Source organism: Harmonia axyridis, chromosome X (assembly GCF_914767665.1).
Source record: "Harmonia axyridis chromosome X, icHarAxyr1.1, whole genome shotgun sequence".
Taxonomy (NCBI): Eukaryota; Metazoa; Arthropoda; class Insecta; order Coleoptera; family Coccinellidae; genus Harmonia; species Harmonia axyridis.
Window position 1 is genome coordinate 14,709,166 of NC_059508.1, and position 20,261 is coordinate 14,729,426.

The following is a 20,261-nucleotide window of genomic DNA, read 5'->3' on the forward strand; positions in this document are numbered from 1 at the left end:
CCAAATACACGTTGTTTGGAATGACACCTAATGGTTGGACTACTTATGTTAAGGCAGGGCCCCCGCAACCGCGCGTGCAACGCGTGCACCGCACGCGGGTGCCACTCTAAAAGGGCGCCAAAACCTCTTATAGACTGCATGAAGAACCGATGAACCAAAGGTTTTCGAAAAAGATTCCAGATACAAAATTAAATTAAATTTAGATATGAAAATCATGAGAGGTCAAGGGTCTGATAATGGGGCAAATATGAACAGAAAACATATTGGTTTACAAAAACGCATATTTGATGCTAATCCTAGGGCATTTTTTGCGCCATGTGCTGCACACAGCTCAAATTTGACTGAAAATAATGCTGCTAAGGTTTCAAATTAAACACTGGACTCTTTTGATATTGTACAAGAACTTTATATATATTTCTCTTCATCCACAAAAATATTGGAATGTTATAAAAAAGCATGATCCTCAGTTACATCTAAAACCCCTAAGTGATACTAGATGGTCAAGAAAAATTGATGCTAAAGTTTCATTTTATTCAATTATGTGATAGCCTTTTAGAAATAGCAGAAAATGATACTTTTAATATAGAAACTAGACATAAAGCAAGTTCTCTTTTATTAAATATTCATTCTTTTAAATTCATTTGAAGTATAATAATTTGGTATGATGTTTCATTCCAGATTAATATTGTAAGCAAAATGATGCAAAGTGTAGCAATTGACATTAAAGTGTGCCAAAACTATTTGAAGAATTTAGTTGATCATTTCAAAAATTATAGGGATGATAATGTTCTCCAGGACAAACTTGCGGAAGCTGGAAAAGTAGAGGCTGCTCTTGAGATAGATCAAGGTTTTTCTCCATTATATACTGTAAGACGAAAGTATAAACCAAAATTGTTCGATCTCTTTTAAAATAAATTTCTTTTCGAAAATAATTGATCAAACACTAAGTTCCTTAAATAGGTTTGATATGATATCTGATTACGATAACGTTTTTTGTTTTATTTGTGATATTCTTAAATTAAATGTCAAATATTTATTAAAATGCTGTCATGCTCTTCCACAAAAGTTAACTGATCAGGAAAAAAAGAGGCTGACGTGAAATAAAATGATTTATTCAACGAGATGAAAGCCCTAAGATTGTTTTCATTACTTGAAGCATCAAATCCTCTTGAAATTCTACAATATATTTTTGAAAATAATCTAACTTCTTCCCTACCGAATCTTAGTATTGGCTTAAGAATCTTCACTTTACCTGTGTCTGTTGCTTCTGGTGAGAGATCATTCACTAAATGAAAAATAATTAACAACTACTTGAAGTCTAACATGTCATGAGAAAGATTTTCTGATTTGGCAATCTTAGATATAGAGCAAGAGATACTCGATAAAATTGATTGATTGATAATATGAAAGAATTTGCAGCAGCCAAATCTAGAAAAATATCCATTCAATTTCTGGATTCATCCTAATTAAATGGTTATGCCTTTATGAATAATTTAGAGAAGAATACAGCTTAATTTTTGAAACACATTGGAAATGTATTATGTAACAACTAACACCATAAAGTTCTTAAGGCAATCAATGTTGGTGATAGATTTTCAACCATTCTACACTAAATTCTTAACAAAACTTAAAAAAAAAATTTCTGATTATCCAGCAGTGCTTTTCTCCACCTCCCCCCTTTAAGGGGCGCCAAAATATGTTCCGCACGCGGGCGTTGATGTCCCTTGCGGGGGCCCTGTGTTAAGGTCTCCACTCACGTACCTTAACATGATATAATTGAATTAAATAACTTTTCCTGGACGTGAGCTACGCCCATGAAACCTCACTATGTTCTAAATCAGAACTAGATGTTCAAAAAACGTTTGTTTGAGAGGTCTATGAGAGGTCAGGAGATATAACGATTCAATTTTTTCCATTATTTCGAGTTCGAATTTCTTCAAAACTGTGAGCTCTACGCAAAATCGGTTTCCATACCTAACCTTAACCTGAAGACCGGAATCTGACGATTGAAGACCTCATTTACAACAAATATAATCAGGGATTCATGGCTTGATATTCAAGCAATTTGGCTCAAGCCCAAGCTCAAATAGCTTGAGCTTAACTCAAGTTTGAGTCAAGTTGGAGTTTTTCAATGTTAAGTCAAGTACTCAATAAATAAATACTTGACTGGACATGGAAAAACTACTACTTTACTTGAACTTGACTTGATTTTAAGTCGAGCTTAAGCTACTTGAGCTTGAGTCCAGTAGCTTGAATATCAAGCCAAGCCGTGAGTCCCTAAATATAATTCAGGATGTCTTAAAACTTAGGAAGTCGATTACATCGGCTGATTCTCCTCTTCTCACGTCTGTTCAACGAACGTTCAATCCTGTCTGAAGATCTCGACCTCTTTCCATGTAGATCTGTCCTTCTTGTAACAAAATCTGTGACGTCTGAATATTCTAACAGAATCATGACAACTCTTCCTCTATATTGATTGAATGGAATGGACTAAAAGTCATCGAATACTAACTGATATGAAAAAGTCAAACCACAACTGGTAGCTGAAATTCATTTCCAGCAAAATTAATAGATATTCGCGGTCATTTAAATTGAACGTTTGGTCCATCGTGAAGCTGTGAAAACAAATCACCGTTAAACAACAATAGGTTTTTAATTGCCATTTTGGCAGGTGATAAATTTGCCCGAATGTTCTTCGAGCGCAGTACCCACATAACGCATTTTGTTCACGAATGAATTTCATTTGACAACTTTGGATAATCGCCTATATTGCATTCTGAGGCTGCTTAATTAGTTCCATATGGTTCCTACATAGGGAATTTATTATTGTTCGATATTGTATTGTTAACATTTTGTGACGTGTTATAATTGGCGACAAATCCATTGTACTTGGTGATTTTATTGTTCTCTTTCTATTTGAAATATACAAAATTACACGACACAACACAAAATCGCCTGAATCTTCATATTTTCCATTGAAACGAAAGGCCTCTTGTCTCATTTTCAACACTTAGCGTGATAGGTATATAGCGGTGTAGCTATAAGGATTATAACTGTTACTCCTTTCTTCATAAGTTGGAGTTGCGGCGTCTCTCTTGGACGCGCGTAACTTGCTATCGTCGCCGGCTGCGGATATCTTAATAAGATTCATGAAAGGACGCCATATTTTATATCTTCCGTATATGCAGCACGGGGCTCTGTGGTCCGACGCCTCTGTCCGGTCTCTAAGATAAGCCGCCGTTTTTGGGAGTACGCCGCCCCACAATTCAGCCACCAACGCCTGTTAGGAATGATCAATCTTGGTCACAACTCATTTGAAATCATTTTATTGGGCTCGTTCTTAAGTTATTGCAGGTTGGTGCACCTGAACGAATCTGGTTGTCGTAAAAATCTATCGAAATATACAGAGTGGGCCATTGAAAACGAATCAGCGGCACTGTAGTTTTCTTCAATCTATTAAAAATTCTCATAAAGCTCCACATAGCAACAATAAACACAGCACTCGGTGGCCTAGAGGTTAAGAGTGTAGACTAACTCACCGAGATGCGACAAGGTGCCGGGTTCGAGTCCCGGCGGCTCCCGATAAAAATAAATTCCCCAAGCGTCTGTGACATGGCACACACAATTATACCAAAGTCACACTGATGAGTCCGGTGTGTGTGCCAGGGACGAAACGCATAAGTAGGCATATGTGAAATCCTACATTGGTGACCCCGACGTGATGGGAATGGTCGTCTTATCGATGTGTCCTGGAAAGCAGAAGGTTGATGCGTAGCTCCCATATATCTTCAAATATACCATTTCTACACAAGAAAATCAAATCTGAACAACGATTCGTATCAGAAAGTATGATAATTGAGAAGGTATACCAGGAGCAGGAGTAAAATCGCATAGGCAACCATCAAAACGTATTCCAGTATGATTGGTTGCCTGGACAAGTTCAGCGACCCGGATACCTACTCATTCATCATATGTTCCTAATACGAATTTTTGTGATTTCCTGATACGAATTAATATATAATACTTAAAAATGTATTCTGTGTCTTGCTATTGAAATTAAAAACCTAAAATATTTTACATCGTTTCATTCACCTCAAATAGACCATTATAAATGAGAAAATACACATCTGAGTCTCCTGTAGACGAAACACTAACAATAAAGTCAGATGTATGCATAAGAGCACACCACAAACGTATTTGTGCGATGAGAATTTCGTGGGTAAATTCGAACGAAAAATCAATAATTTGTATATAAAACCGGGGAGGTATATCAGGAGCAGAAGTAAAATCGAATAGGCAACACACAAAACGTATTCGAGTCTGATTGGTTGCCTGAAGATGATCTGCGACCCGGATACCTCTTCATTCATCATATGCTCCTGATACGAATTTTTGGGTTTTGATGTGATTTTCTTGTGTGAAATGGGCAAATTCGAAAAAAACAACAAGAATTTGGTGTACGAATTTTCTATCAGGAACGTAGAATGGTAGAGGAGGTATCCGGAGTACCCCTCGATAAAAAACGAATATGCAACCTTAAATACAATTTGAAGTATTATGTGTTGCCTGCTGGGAAAAAATCAGGGGTACCCCGGAGTACTCCTGCTCCTGATATACCTCCTCGGTCTCATGTGTTCCTGATACAAAATTTGTACTCCAAATTATTGTTGATTCCTTCGAATTTACCCATTTCACACAAGAAAATCACATCCAAACACAAAAATTCGTATTAGGAACATATGATGAATGAGAAGGTATCCGGGGCACTCCGGATTGCCCCTTGAGAAATATGGGCAGGCAACCTAAAATACAATTTGAAGTATTATGTGTTGCCTGCTGAGAAAAAATCAGGGGTACCCCGGAGTACTCCTGCTCCTGATATACCTCCTCGGTCTCATGTGTTCCTGATACAAAATTTGTACTCCAAATTATTGTTGATTCCTTCGAATTTACCCATTTCACACAAGAAAATCACATCCAAACACAAAAATTCGTATTAGGAACATATGATGAATGAGAAGGTATCCGGGGCACTCCGGATTGCCCCTTGAGAAATATGGACAGGCAACCTAAAATACAATTTGAAGTATTATGTGTTGCCTGCTGAGAAAAAATCAGGGGTACCCCGGAGTACTCCTGCTCCTGATATACCTCCTCGGTCTCATGTGTTCCTGATACAAAATTTGTACTTCAAATTATTGTTGAATCGTTCGAATTTACCCATTTCACACAAGAAAATCACATCCAAACACAAAAATTCGTATCAGGAGCATATGATGAATGAAGAGGTATCCGGGTCGCAGACCATCTTCAGGCAACCAATCATACTCGAATACGTTTTGTGTGTTGCCTATTCGATTTTACTCCTAGTCCTGATATACCTCCCCGGTTTTATATACAAATTATTGATTTTTCGTTCGAATTTACCCACGAAATTCTCATCGTACAAATACGTTTGTGGTGTGCTCTTATGCATACATCTGACTTTATTGTTAGTGTTTCGTCTACAGGAGACTCAGATGTGTATTTTCTCATTTATAATGGTCAATTTGAGGTGAATGAAACGATGTAAAATATTTTAGGTTTTTAATTTCAATAGCAAGAGACAGAATACATTTTTAAGAAAATTAATACTCTTACATAAAGGTGAATAATTTCAATTCGTACTTTGAAATATGAATTAATGATTACAAAATATAATATATAGATAAAATCTCCTTGTCTTTGTCATCGCCCCATCGAAATTCTTCTTCAAATATTTGTCAAAGATGGATGAGAGTCAATCCTGCAAACCAAAAAATAAATTAGAAATTTTCGATTTGTTATATAACACAATATTCATCAATAATCAACAATCATTATTGAACTTCAAACAATCTGCATAATTTCTAATGTATCGACTTCAAAGACTACGTAAGTATTTGCAGTTTTACAGAAAATGTAAGAATTACAACGGTGTTAAATCAGGAGACCTTGGTGGCCAACGAATTAAATCACGAAATAAATGAAAGATATTTATATATAAGGTGTCCCATCAAAAAATGAAGTCAAAAACTCAATATCTTCAAAACGGATTGCATTTTTGAAAATCCAATAACGAGATGCTTTCCGACAGATCTGCGGCAAAAAAGCTGAGTTGAAAAATATAGGGTGTACACCTCTCCCCTCTCTTAAATGATAATTGATTTCTTTGGTCTGTTATAAGAATAATATAAACCATAAAAAACGTTTTAAAAATCAACAGAAACCAAGATATAGTGAAATATTTGAAACAGTAATTGTTTAGAAACACCCTGTAACTCGAGAACGAATCAAGATATCTATGATCTGCTTTCTGATTATTATTCTTATTATTTCGAAAAAAGAGATCGGGAGTCCTTGAAGATTTTTCTCAAAGTCTTATAGTTCTCGAGATACTTTCATTGAGCACCCTGTACAATGTTCACTGTGCTTTCTCATGGGTTTACTTCTAGTCTTCGCAGTTTTTTCGTTTTGCATAGAGATGCCCTTTTATCGATCTTAATCACCCATTATATTATGTTCTTTAATCATTTCCAATAAACTTTTTTGATAATTTCTATATTATCAAACCAAGGAATACCTTGGTTTCTATCTTCAGATTAACTTTCAACAGTTATTTTTTAATGTGTCAAGGAGCTCCTATGGCATGTCTTATCGTTTTAGTAATTGCATTCTGTAGAGTCTTAATTTTTTTTCACATTGTAACATGTGTTTCCAGCTCACCACTGTATTTATTATACTTTAACTTTGTTTTTCAAAGGTAATCTGCTACTCGGATTCAGTGGAGGGTATAGGCATCCTTCCCTCATTGAATGAAATCCACAGAATTCTTTTAATTCCTTCTACTTTCTGAAGATGTGAAAATTTCCGGTTGAGATGGTAATCCTTGAGTTAGAAGAATTTACGGTAAAAACGAATCTTGAATTCGTTTATGCAAGCGGTTAAAACAGTCAGTATCGTTAACTGAATTAAAGATGCTCTTATCACGAAGTCGTTCAAGTGTATGATCGAAAAAGGGTGGCCCCTTTGTATTGGGAATCGTTGGAGTATTTGATCTCCTATTCGAAAAACCTACGGACCCTCGCAAAGTAAATTAACTCCTTATATTTTCTCCACGATATTCCTTGAACGGGTTCAGTTCAAGTGAATTGAATTATAGAGATAATCATTCCGAGTGTTCCTTCTGAAGGTATGATAATACCTTCAGAAGGTCATCTCCTTCCATTATTTTTCCATAATCTCCTTCTGATGAGAAGGAGATTATGGAAAAATAATGGAAGGAGATGACCGGAAAATGATAATGAAAATATGAAAATTTCACGGGATTGAATGAACTCTAATTAGAGAAGAAGTCGTGGTAGTTTAGACACTCCCTGTAGCCGATACAAAAGTCAATAGACAAGAACTGGTAGTAACAACATGGTGAAATGTATGAGTTGGCAGTTCTTTTCACCAGATTATCTCTCTTCCGGTTTTCTTTTTCTGTCGAAACCCTTTCTTGATGGTGTATTGTCCTTTACCGCAGAAAAATTCACTGCCTGCAAGTTCATGGTCTTTTTATGGCAAATGAATTGGCCTCTTCGTTTCCTAAATGACCAGGAACCCATTGATCATATCAAATCTGAATTGATGATATGGGAGCCAGTTGTTGCTAATTACATCTTGTAAGTATTTCTACCTGAAAGACATTTAGACAACAGCCTAACGAAAAAGAGAACTTGGTGCCTGGCCCCAGATACTAAAGCACCAATTATAGTTTGAGAACCTATCAAAAAACACTCTGAATTATTACAGAGAATAGTTTGCAGATCAGTTTTGTACTGCTTAATTCTGTTAGAACGAATAATTCCCTGTAAAGTTTCCATACCCAAAAGCTTATCCAGTGATAAATTCTCAAATGAATTCGTGGTTATTACGCCCCAGAAACCTTCAGTTGGAAGGAAAGAAAATAAATCCCCTTCTCCAAGCCCTCCTAGGCTATATATATTTTTCGTAGTTATCATCGAGTTGAAATGACCTCTGATTATGTGGATCATGTAATTTCCTGCACTTCGGTTCAGTCGCGAATTCGTCGAGGCTACCACCCTTCCAAAGCTTCCTATGTATTTCGTATGCCAGTTCTCTCGGGGTAATGAAGCGCAAAAGCTTTATTTTTGTAATTTACGTTCTTCAGCCCGCGTCAGAGCGAGTTCTCGAATCATTTGAGGAATCATTCACTCATGAAGATCGGCCTTTTGAAATTTTCATGTTTATGAACAGCAGGATGTTTTTCGCTAGAGAGAATCCACGAAAACGTAAAAGGGATCTTCTACATCGAAATGTTCTCAACTCGTCGTTTGAAAATTGAAACTAGTCTATACTTGCTAAAGGCTATTCAATATAAATATAAAAAATGTCACAAAAACATAATTGAAGTGTTTGAGAAATTATATATGAAGAGGAGTTATTTAATTTTTATCATTCTCTGTCCATTAGATGCCTCATGTGTCTAGATCCTTCATGGAAAATGATGTTTTCAAATAGTGTTTGAAGGTTCCCCAACATTAAGAAACTATTTTTTATATTTTGTTATGTTTTATAGTGATTTTATTTCCATTTTAAAATAGTTGATATTTTTGGTTATTATATACAGTAATTTTCATGAATAAAAGTGTTTTTGTAAGGTTAAGGGATTGACTCGATATTCAAGCTACTTGGCTTGAGCTTGACTTAAAATCAACTCAAGTTCAAGTACTTGACTTGAGCTTGACTTGAAATCAACTCAAGTTCAAGTCAAGTAGTAGTTTTTCAATGCCAAGTCAATTATTCATTCATTAAGTACTCGACTTGAGCTTAAGTTGATTTCAAGTCAAGCTCAAGGCAAGTAGCTTGAATATCAAGCCAAGCTGTGAATACCTAGTAAGGTTACTTCTCATTTTTTATTGATGTGCAGCTTGATAAAATGTAGGACTTGATTTTTCAAGTACTCAATTAATACATACTTGACTTGAAATTGAAAAACTTCTACTTGAATTGATTTCAAGTGAAGCAAAGTCAAGTAACTTGAATATCCAGTCAAGCCTAAATATGATGTAGACAATCTCTAAATATGATGTAGACAAAAATATCATCTATTTTCGAAGTTTTATCATGTATTGATATTTTCATGTTTCATCGCCCTCTTTATATTTCTTTACCCCTCCACCCTGTTGATCTTTCCCGCGGTTTTTTCATCAAGGAAGCGAATAATTCGTCGAACTGAGCTATACATACGACTCTCATCGTTTTCCTCCTCCATCATAACCGTCGGTGATATTTTCCGTTGCGTATAATAAAGGTTTTATCGCATCTTGTGCCGTCTCAAGTTCAACCGTTGGCAAGAACACGAAATATCGCGCGGGGTTCCGTTCGTTTTGTATTCGGAGATTACGATTACAATCGCCTTAAAATTTTTTCCACCGCTCTCCGGAAATGATATTTTCGGCGAGGAGGTGAATATATAAAGGTTTCAGGAAAAAGCCATTTAGCGTGCGGTGATTATATTTCTTATATCTGGAGTATTTTCTATAATGAGATCGCTAAAAGAGGGTATATATATACAATTATCCGTTCAGGAAATCGGAATTATGTCGCTATTCCGTTAGCACGAGATATATTCATGTTGTGAATTATTCTACCGGTAGGAACATTATCTGAATCTCATTTTATCTGTAGTCCTTCTGAAGTTCAATAATATTATCTTATGCTGTCGCTCAGACAGAGAAAATTTGATTTCTTTCGCAATTCTCATTTCTTATTAGAATAATTTTAAACTCTCTCTATTAATATAACGGGTGTTTTTTTTCGAGGTATATAACTTTAAGTTGGTATTAGTGTTCAAGATAGCGGCCGATTTAACAGCTGTCAAGTGATTTATTCTCAGATTGGTTTGGCCATTCATCATAAATAGACTCACGCCTGAACAACGCTTGGAAATAGTGCAATTTTATTTCGAAAATAATGGTTCTGTGCGAAATACGTATCGCGCACTACGTCCATTTTATTTTGTTTAGCGATGAAGCGCACTTATGGTTGATTGGCTACGTCAACAAACAAAATTGCCGCATTTGGAATGAAGCTAATCCTCAAGTGTATGTCGAAACACCGTTACATCCAGAAAAACTGACTGTTTAGTGCGTTTTATGGGCTGGTGGAATCATTGGTCCGTACTTCATCAAAAACGATGATGTCCAGAACGTTACAGTCAATGGTGATCGGTATAGAGCCATGATTACTAACTTTTTCATTCCTGAATTGAACAACCATGATGTCCAGCAGCTGTGGTTCCAACAAGACGGCGCAACATGTCACACAGCTCGTGCCACAATCGATTTATTGAAAGACACGTTTGGTGACCGCCTAATTTCACGTTTTGGACCTGTGAATTGGCCTCCAAGATCTTGTGATTTAACTTCGCTAGACTACTTTCTGTGGGGCTATGTAAAGTCATTGGTCTATACGGATAAGTCACAAACCCTTGACCATTTGGAAGACAACATTCGCCGTATTATTGCCGATATATGGCCACAAATGTTGGGAAAAGTCATCGAAAATTGGACGTCCAGATTGGACTACATCCAAGCCATCCGTGGTGGTCATATGCCAGAAATCATATTTAAAATGTAATGCCACAAGATTATCTTGCGGATAAATAAAATTCATGTCGATCGAATAAACCATCGTTGTTTTATTGCAATTTGAAGTTCTACTTCTTCTTTATGTGCCGTCTCCCTTAAGAAGGTTGGCTATAATCATGGCGATTTTTATCTTTGAAGTTGCGGATCTGAACAACTCAACAGAGCTACTGTTGTACCACTGCCTTAGGTTGTTCAACCTAAGTTTAAAGTTCTATAGCTCTAAAAAAAACACCTTTCATTTACCATTCACATACACTCTCACAGTGTATATACTCCTATTCTATTAAATCTGAGTATACCCCTTAAACATTCAAGATTGAAACCTAATTATACAAAGACGTAGATCTTTCCCTATACCAATATCGATGACATATACCGCAATATCCCCGAAGTGGAACGAATATCTTTGAAACGGCACCAGTTCAAGGCCTAATGATAAGAAACCGATATAGGGGTAGGGCGACGTGGTGCATTAGGCTATCGATGGGCAAACAGGCTGGACTATATCACTCCCGACCGATAATAATGTGACGCAAGCTGGACCGTAACAATATTACCGGACGCATCAACAGCGTCAATTGTCTTAGAGAGGACCATCAAGCCGGCAGCCGCCAGAGATCGGCACTTAGGGGCGGTGGCCACCGCCGTTTGATGGCCCTCGGTCCACCATGTTTTTATATCGGTGATTGGGGTGGCGAAGGTTTGACCCGCAGCTCGAGAGTTACGATTACTGCCTTGCGAAAATAGATAGTGGAACTGGTGTTACACTGCAACTCGATTAAGGGAAAAATGCCAATCCGGAAACTGGCCGGATGGACCGGAATACGAGAGCACTGCGTGTTTTTGGTACTTGAAACTTTGTCATAATTTCCATTTTATGGAATACCCCAACTCGACATGAATATAACGAAATGATTTCTCGAAAAATAAAAATGGAATTAGAGTCAGAAGCGTAACGAAACAACTTCAGGAGGAAGTGAATAGTTAGGAATTATTTCGAACGATGGAGAATGAAAACAAATTTAAATGAAACCGAAAAACTCCATAAAATAAAGCACAGGGGACGTATTACTGGAAATGGAAATAATTTGCAACAAGATATGAAGGAAACGAATTTATAAGGAACTAGATTGAAAACAATAGATATCAAATGTTTTCGTTGCAGATATAGAGACACGACCTGGGAAGTGAGCCCCTAATCTTGGAAACCGAAATTCTAGCTGTCTATAGTTGAACCCAAGTGTGTCTTAAAAAAACCTCAAAGGGGCGCTTGGACAGCCAGGTCCGGCTGAAATCCCTGGAATCATATAGCCATGGATCTCTTCTGACATGGGCGTGCAGTAATACCATAAAGAAACTGACCAGAGGGAATTAAGTAACTCTTTTATAGATACCAGAATATCATGGTATTGAAGGAAACAATTATCTGATGAATTTGAAGGGCATCAAGGTTAGAACCTGTTGGTCCTGAGTCCTTCAATGGGACAATAGAAATACCCTCTGGAGAAACACTCTAGGTCTTGCCCAGGCAAAGAAAATTGTGGTGCTTTTACCGACCTATACCAGGAAGCTCCTGAAGCTACTACGAGCTGAGCTTCGTGTAATGGTGGGACTGCTGACAGGACTCTGTCGGTGCAAATACCTTTTGTACCGCAAAGGGTCAGCAGATGAGATCTGCAGGCTCTGTGGAAAAGAGGTAGAAACAGGCGAACACATAATGTGCAAATGTCTGGAGCTGACTGGCCTAAGAACTACTCACATGGGAAAGTCAGTTCTGCATACTCACGAAGTAATAGCGGAAGGCTAACAGAGCTGCAGACGACACATCGATATTCTGTTCCAACGTCGAAAGCAAGATTAGAATTGAAATATTGAGATAAATTCAAATAAGACCGATGAAATTGATTTTGGTGCAACCAAACCTGAGAATGAGATAGATGGAGATATAATTTAATAAATTATAAATCAAAGTCGAATATCTGAGGAAACGAGCAAAATATGTTGGAAAAAACACAATTAAAAAGGTTAAAATAGTGGTTTTTCGAAAATCAAATATTATGCAAGATGCACATGGCGCAATTTGGTAAACTCCAAGATTGATTTTGATAATATGTAAGACTTGGTATGGAGCTCCAACAGGTAAGAGCTGACCTGAAGACAGAAACCACAGTAGAGATGTTGAAGAAAAAGACAAAAGTCTATTTCAACATTTGAAAGAACGTACTGACACCAGGAAGACTAACAAAAAGGCACCTTGCAAAACAAAATAACTAAGAGAGGGTTCTAAGAGAAGTTGAAAGATCATTTAGTCTTGATGTAGATTTATGAGAAAGAGTGAAGAAGGATGCAATGATGGTGTTTTCTCTTACCTTCAGTTGACTCCTAAGGCTTAAGCTAGTTTGGCTCTTTCTGGGCATTCGAAGTATATTGCTCAGCTGTGTCTGGCCCTCGTCGGATCTCTGATCCTCATCATTTCTGACTCTTGTCTCCCTGCATTCTGCGCAGTCCTAGCTGTAACGAGAAGAACTGGTCATTAAAGTCTTCTATCCCAACATTTTTTCGCATTGACAATTCACCCAGAATGAATGAAGTTCAAACTTAGGGTGAACCGAGATTGTTTGGAGTATTCTCATCGCCAAGAACCCAACAGACCACACGAGACCGGATTAATCATCGATTGTTTTTTCGCATCCACGAAAAGAGGGATACGTTCGATTGAGCGCCAGTCGAGCGTTGTAAAATTTGCTTAATGCATTCCATACTTGGCCGATTGCGCAGCATATTCTTTCATAACAATTCATACCAACGTGCGCGTGTCGTTCAATTTCTCCAGCGAACGATTATGGCGCTCGTCGGTTTCAATCGCCCACCCCGTATAACATCCCATTTCTCTTGAAGAAAAGGAGAGCGCGGTGCGGGAGGCTTTATATAGTGACCGATCAATTAAAACGCGCCCAGCTGATGCGTATTTTCCGCGCACGTTTCGGTTCATATAATCCGAATATGAAAGAGGTGACGATAATCGTAAAAACTTATTTCTTCCTGACGGAATGGTTGCTGTGCCGTACATCAAATTTTACTTTGGACTGCTGAAGGGGGAGGATCAACGCTAACGACGTCATCTTCTTAACGATATAGGGAATATTCACTCTGGATGCATCATGGATGGATGACGACGGCATATGTCTATAACGTTTTATTGCCTGAAGACGGTACGGTTATGTAAGATCCGGCGAGTGTACTGTTATTGCCATTTTCTGTTGGAACTGCTAACAATTATTGATTGACGGGTAGCTCGAAAAACCCAGAAATTTGGAATATATTTCTGTAGAGAACATTTAACCAGTGACATAACTGAAGTTGACTTATAGGGAAGAGTTTTAAAAATTAAGGTTGATTACGCCTATGGATATAACGATTCTTGTAGAGATTACATTTTTATTGATTTTTTCCAAAATTTTGAGCTCAAATTTTCATGAACTGTGAGATGCTAGAATTTTCCATACACTGACCTAGAAAACAATTTTTTCGACGAAGAATTAACAGTTCCTTCATGACAATTTAATAGAATTCTATCAATTGATTCGATAACGTAGATCACGAAAATGCTGGCAGTTGTGCGACTAGTCATTTTTTTGAGAAGTAAAAGGTTGTAAACTGATATTTCAAAATAAATTTGAAGATTTTCAGGGGCTGCTACCCCTCCTTGAAGCGAGATACGGACTTGAATCTTCGATATGTTTTACAACAGAGCCCAATACACTGTGTCCGTAAAGTATGGAACAAATTCATTTTTAGCTAAACAGACCATTTTGAGAAATAATCCTGAAACACGTCGATTTTTTATTTTAATTTACCGTATTTTAAAATAATAATCTAATACACAGGGTGAATTACTTTCGAGTAATTACGTCACCGTCATTTTTTTTAAATAGAACACCCCCATTTTGTCTCAATTTTCCGAATACTCTAGCTGAGCTGATTCCAAAAATGTATCACATGTAGATTCCAATTGGTACAGGATAAACAAAAATACAATACAGTTAGTTACATACAATAGTTTTTTGTGTGCTGATAAAGTAACGCGTAACATTCTTTATTAGTTAAATTAACAATATTATCAAAAATACTTATTGTCTAGCGGCAATTGGTTTGAATGTAACACCCTGTAGTTTGTTACATTTTTATATCAATAAAAATGAGCTGTTTCCAAACATGTTTGGTACTTGTAGTCTAGCAGACAGAATATGAAAGAAATTATTTCTTATCAATTTAAAAAATCATACCAACAGGAATCAACAATTTTTGGAATCAGCTCAGCTAGAGTAATCGGAAAATTGAGACAAAATGGGGGTGTTCCATTTAAAAACAAGTGACGGTGACGTCATTACTGGAAAGTAATTCACCCTAAAATATACGGTAAATTGAAAAATCGACGTGTTTCAGGATTATTTCTTAAAATGGTCTGTTTTTAGCTAAAAAATGAATTTGTTCCATACTTTAAGGACATAGTGTATGAAAAACGTCCTCATTCAAGGTGACTGTGATGAATAGTTTAGAAGATAAAACGATTTTTCTAGAGATTGAAATTTTTCAAATTTTCGAGTTGAAAATTTCATGAAGTGTCAGGTCAACGAATGATTGTTAAGTGTTGTAAGTTTTAACGATTCCTAATTAGCCGAAAAGAAATAGTCTAATACGAACCTTATATAATCTGACAAAGTTGTGGCGTCTGAAAATATTTCAATGAAACATAGTTGTAAGTCGACATATAATACCCAGTAGGTACCCCTGGTATTACGTTGATCTAAAAATATCACGAATACATTATAAAGACAGGCCCATTATTACTCCTTAATACACGATAATTACTTGGAAATCTCTTGTTGGTAATAAACGAAAGCTATTAGAGCACCAGACAACAAGAGTTATTACCAGCAAAGGTAGATGTATGTATCACTGAAATTGTTGGCTACCCCTCGCTGTTGATAATACTCTATTAAAACGGAAGATTAGTAATTAATAGCCGCATGCGGCACCCTCCGCAGCATCCATCGTATATCTACATGTGTATCTCGTCCAAAACCAGATAGATTTAGATCGGGAAAAAACAAGAAAGCAAACAGCAGTTGAAATCAGACCGTTTGAAAAATGTTCACATTAACACTTCAAATAAAATTAATAACGCAATTTTATGGTAACTTCTTTATTGCTGCTTGAAGGGAACAGATGGCTGCAAGCGGCTTATAGGAGGTTATCTCTAAGTTTAGAATTACATATAGGGGTCTAAAGAATATAAAAGCTTAAGCTTTGACTACGATCCCCAATGGTTACGTTCGAAATTGTATAAACTGGAAATTCGGAAGGGAAATTTCAACCAAGGGAACGTAAAAAGTTTCAGTATGAAATTCGTGCGCAAAATTTGATAACGAAACTTCCTCTCTCAGTTCATTTCGGACGTGTTGAATCAAAACATCGAATAAATATTCCTACCCGAGAGAACACTCAAAATTGCATTACTCTGAAACAACAACGATTAGGACGACAAACTATACTGTAGAAATAAGAATTACTCAAGTGTCCAATAAATGATTCTTGTTCTGTTTGAATACTTAATTATTGAAATAAACTAAACCGAAATAATTTCCACAAATACATAGGCGTACAACTTTGCTTTCGCCGTTTTTTTCCGAAATTCGAGGGCTTTATTGTAAAAAACTGGTTATACATTTATAATACACCATCTTTCGGGCATCGTACGAATCCCTCGTTGAAAAAAACTGGTCATCTTTTGAAGCGATCCAGGAATCTATCCAATTTTTTACTTCTTCATAAGATCGGAAGTGCTGGTCAGTCAGGCCGTGTGCCATTGATCGAAATCTGAGGGAGCAAAGTCTGGAGAATACGGCGGGTGGGGTAAGACTTCCCATTTCAACGTTTCCAAGTATGTCATGACCACTTTCGCAACATAGGGTCGAGCATTGTCAAGCTGTAAAATCACTTCATCATGTCTCTCGTTGTATTGCGGCCGTTTGTTTTTCAATGCTCGGCTTAAACGCATTAATTGCGTTCGATAAACATCTCCTGCGATTTCTGCGCTTGAGATTATCGTAATGAACCCATTTCTCGTATCCAGTCACAATGCGATGCAGATATCCCTTCCGTCTTTGCCTTGCAAGCAGCTGTTCACAAGCAAACAAATGCCGTTCAACATCTCGCCGTTCTTGAAGCGTTGAAACCACTATCAGCACGTTCTTACACTAAAAGCGGCCTCACTAGAGGTATTTGAGACCATTCGATGAGCCTCAGCCGCAGATTTGTCCATATTAAAGCAGAAAATTAAAACCTCCCGTACATGACGAGAATTTGGCTCGTGAGCTGACATGTTTAATCGAGATCAACTTTATGATGCAGAAAAAATCGACTAATATTTTGATTGCGTTATGTTTTTCCAATGTTAACAACAATTATTTCTATACACTTGTTCAGGTTAGGTTAGGTCAGTTGAACCAGGTTTTTCACCATAATTTGACCCACCCCCCTTTAAATTAGTTACTAAAAGAGGTACAAAAAAAAAGGTTTCTACAAAAGTTTCACAAAATCGACTAGTGTTTTTCTTAAATGGTTTCACAAAATGAAATATACAGAGTGGGCAACATATTGATTGCAACTTCATTTTTTCAAATGGAACACCCTGTATATTTTTCTATATTTGACTAGCTCTTTCTCCTCTGACTTCGAATATAAAACATATATTTGGTCTAACTCTTTTATTGTGAGAAGCACAGAGATGCCTTTTTTTGAGTTATCTCGTAAGCAATTATATGACATACGTTTTTCACTATAAATTGGAATTGGATGATTTGGATGCAACTCCATATACTCTCTCCTTGTAGCTTTCTTCTTTTCATTGTTCTCCACAGAAATATTTGAAATTTTTCCGCTTCTTTGTAGTAAATATTCGATGAATATGAATATGACAAACGAATGTTATATATCGTTGCTTATGAGATAACTCAAAAAAAAGGGTTTTGAATTATCACAGCCTTCCACTTGAAAACTGATAACTTAGCTTGCCAGGTGGTTCTTAAAATTTGAAACTCTGTTGTACTCAGAATAAGAGAGATAGGCCAAACATATGTTATATATTCGAAATCAGGGGAAAAAGAGCTAGTCAAATATATGAAAATATACAGGGTGTTCCATTTGAAAAAATGAAGTTGCATTCAGTATGTTGCCCACTCTGTATATATTTCATTTTGTGAAACCATTTTAAAAAACACTAGTCGATTTTGTGAAACTTTTGTAAAGAACATTTTTTTGTACCTCTTTCAGTCAAAGTTGAAGGGGGGGTCAAATTATGATGAAAAACCCGGTACATTTCGACTTGGTTTCTGGTTATTTCAGATCGTAAGAGATGAAATGATATATGTGAAAAAATTCACCGACAGGACATAATTTTTGAAGGAAATCTATATCAGAGCTGGAAAAGTGTCAGTTTCACGTGGTAACAAAGTGGTGTAAACTGCGTGGTGATTTTTTTTCCTAAAATGAAATGAAGCATCAGACGAGATAGGGGTAAATGGTAGACCATCGTGTGAAAGTTCCGAGTGTAGCCATCAATAACAGTGAGTGTAAAATCGGTGGCGTTTCAACCGACCAGAGAGTTTCGATGCACTTCCAATCAAACTGATGGCGGTCACGGGGTCTGTGTAGAGCTAGCGCTGCGATGCGCGTCTGTGCGAAACGACCGTTGAACCGTTTCCCAGTTTCAATTTAATTCGGACTGGGGTGAAGAGATTAGACCGGAATTGATAGTTTTGATAAATCGCGTTATCAAATTGTCCGTTAGCAGCCCGCGTAATTTACCGGATTCTGCATTGTTTGATGCGAATGCGGACGAGAAGTAAATACTGTCCGGATACTCACCTGCATAACTGCGCCGGCTAATAACAGTGAGTCATTATTGGTCATTTATCACCATCGGCGCTTCATTACGGCGTTAATCAAGCTGCAGCCTAGCAATCCGTGGATGCATCGTCTGTCAGGGTGTCGACACGTTGTTGCATCCCCGACTGCAGATTGATGGCAAGGTTATCGCTTCCAATTCAACATCCCCCGCGACCATACCACAATAACTGCTTCATTTACAAGGATAAAACATATATCAAACAAATCTCCTAACACCGAGCCCGTTTTTCGATGGTCACAATGGAAATTAATATCGATGGTGCCTTTTGTACATCGCTTACCGTTTCCACATCCCAACAATTCAAAATCAGTTCTCTATTCGAACGCAGAAAAATTTCAATGTGCCGAGTGATGCCAAGCTATGCTTCCTTCATCTCGCTCTCTTTACTTATCTGATGAGTACCGGTAGGATGGCGCCACATGCTCCGTAAATGCTACCGCTTATAATATATACCGATGTCACATTTCGGAAGTGAGGACATGTAAAGGGTGTTTTCTTTAGAGCTTTAGAACTCAAAATTGCAATAAAACAACGATGGATTATTCGATTGACATGAATTTCATTTATCCGCAAGATAATCTTGTGGCATTACATTTTAAATATGATTTCTGGCATATGACCGCCACGGCTGGCTCGGATGTAGTCCAATCTGGACGTCCAATTTTCGATTACTTTTTCCAACATTTGTGGCCGTATATCGGCAATAACACGGCGAATGTTGTCTTCCAAATGGTCAAGGGTTTGTGGCTTATTCGCATAGCCCAATGACTTTACATAGCCCCACAGAAAGTAGTCTAGCGGTGTTAAATCACAAGATCTTGGAGGCCAATTCACAGGTCCAAAACGTGAAATTAGGCGGTCACCAAACGTGTCTTTCAATAAATCGATTGTGGAACAAGCTGTGAGGCAAGTTGCGCTGTCTTGTTGGAACCACAGCTCCTGGACATCATGGTTGTTCAATTCAGGAATGAAAAAGTTAGTAATCATGGCTCTTTACCGATCACCCATGACTATAACGTTCTGGCCTTCATCGTTTTTGAAGATTTACGGACCAATGATTCCACCAGCCCATAAAGCGCACCAAACAGTCAGTTTTTCTGGGTGTAACGGTGTTTCGACATACACTTGAGGATAAGCTTCACTCCAAATGCAGCAGTTTTGTTTGTTGACGTAGCCATTCAACCAGAAGTGCGCTTCATCGCTAAAAAAAATAAAATGGACGTAGTGCGCGATACGTATTCCGCACAGAACCATTATTTTGGAAATGAAATTGCACTATTTGCAAGCGTTGTTCAGGCGTGAGTCTATTCATTATGAATTGCCAAACTAAACTGAGAATAAATCACTTGACAGCTGTTAAATCGGTCGCCATCTTGAACAGTAAGTCCAACTTAAAGTTATATACCCCGAAAAAAAACACCCGTTATAAGGCGTAGCCTCACTAATTGTCTTCACTACTATTGTCTGTTCCACCCTAATTCACACTTCTACGTTCAACGAAGTTCAACCAGTTACAAATCATTTAAAATAAATTTCTCTGCTTTGTTAGCAATACCCAACTCCATCGTGAGGCGAACCTACCACCGTTGAAGGAATTCGTTCGTGTAATCGAT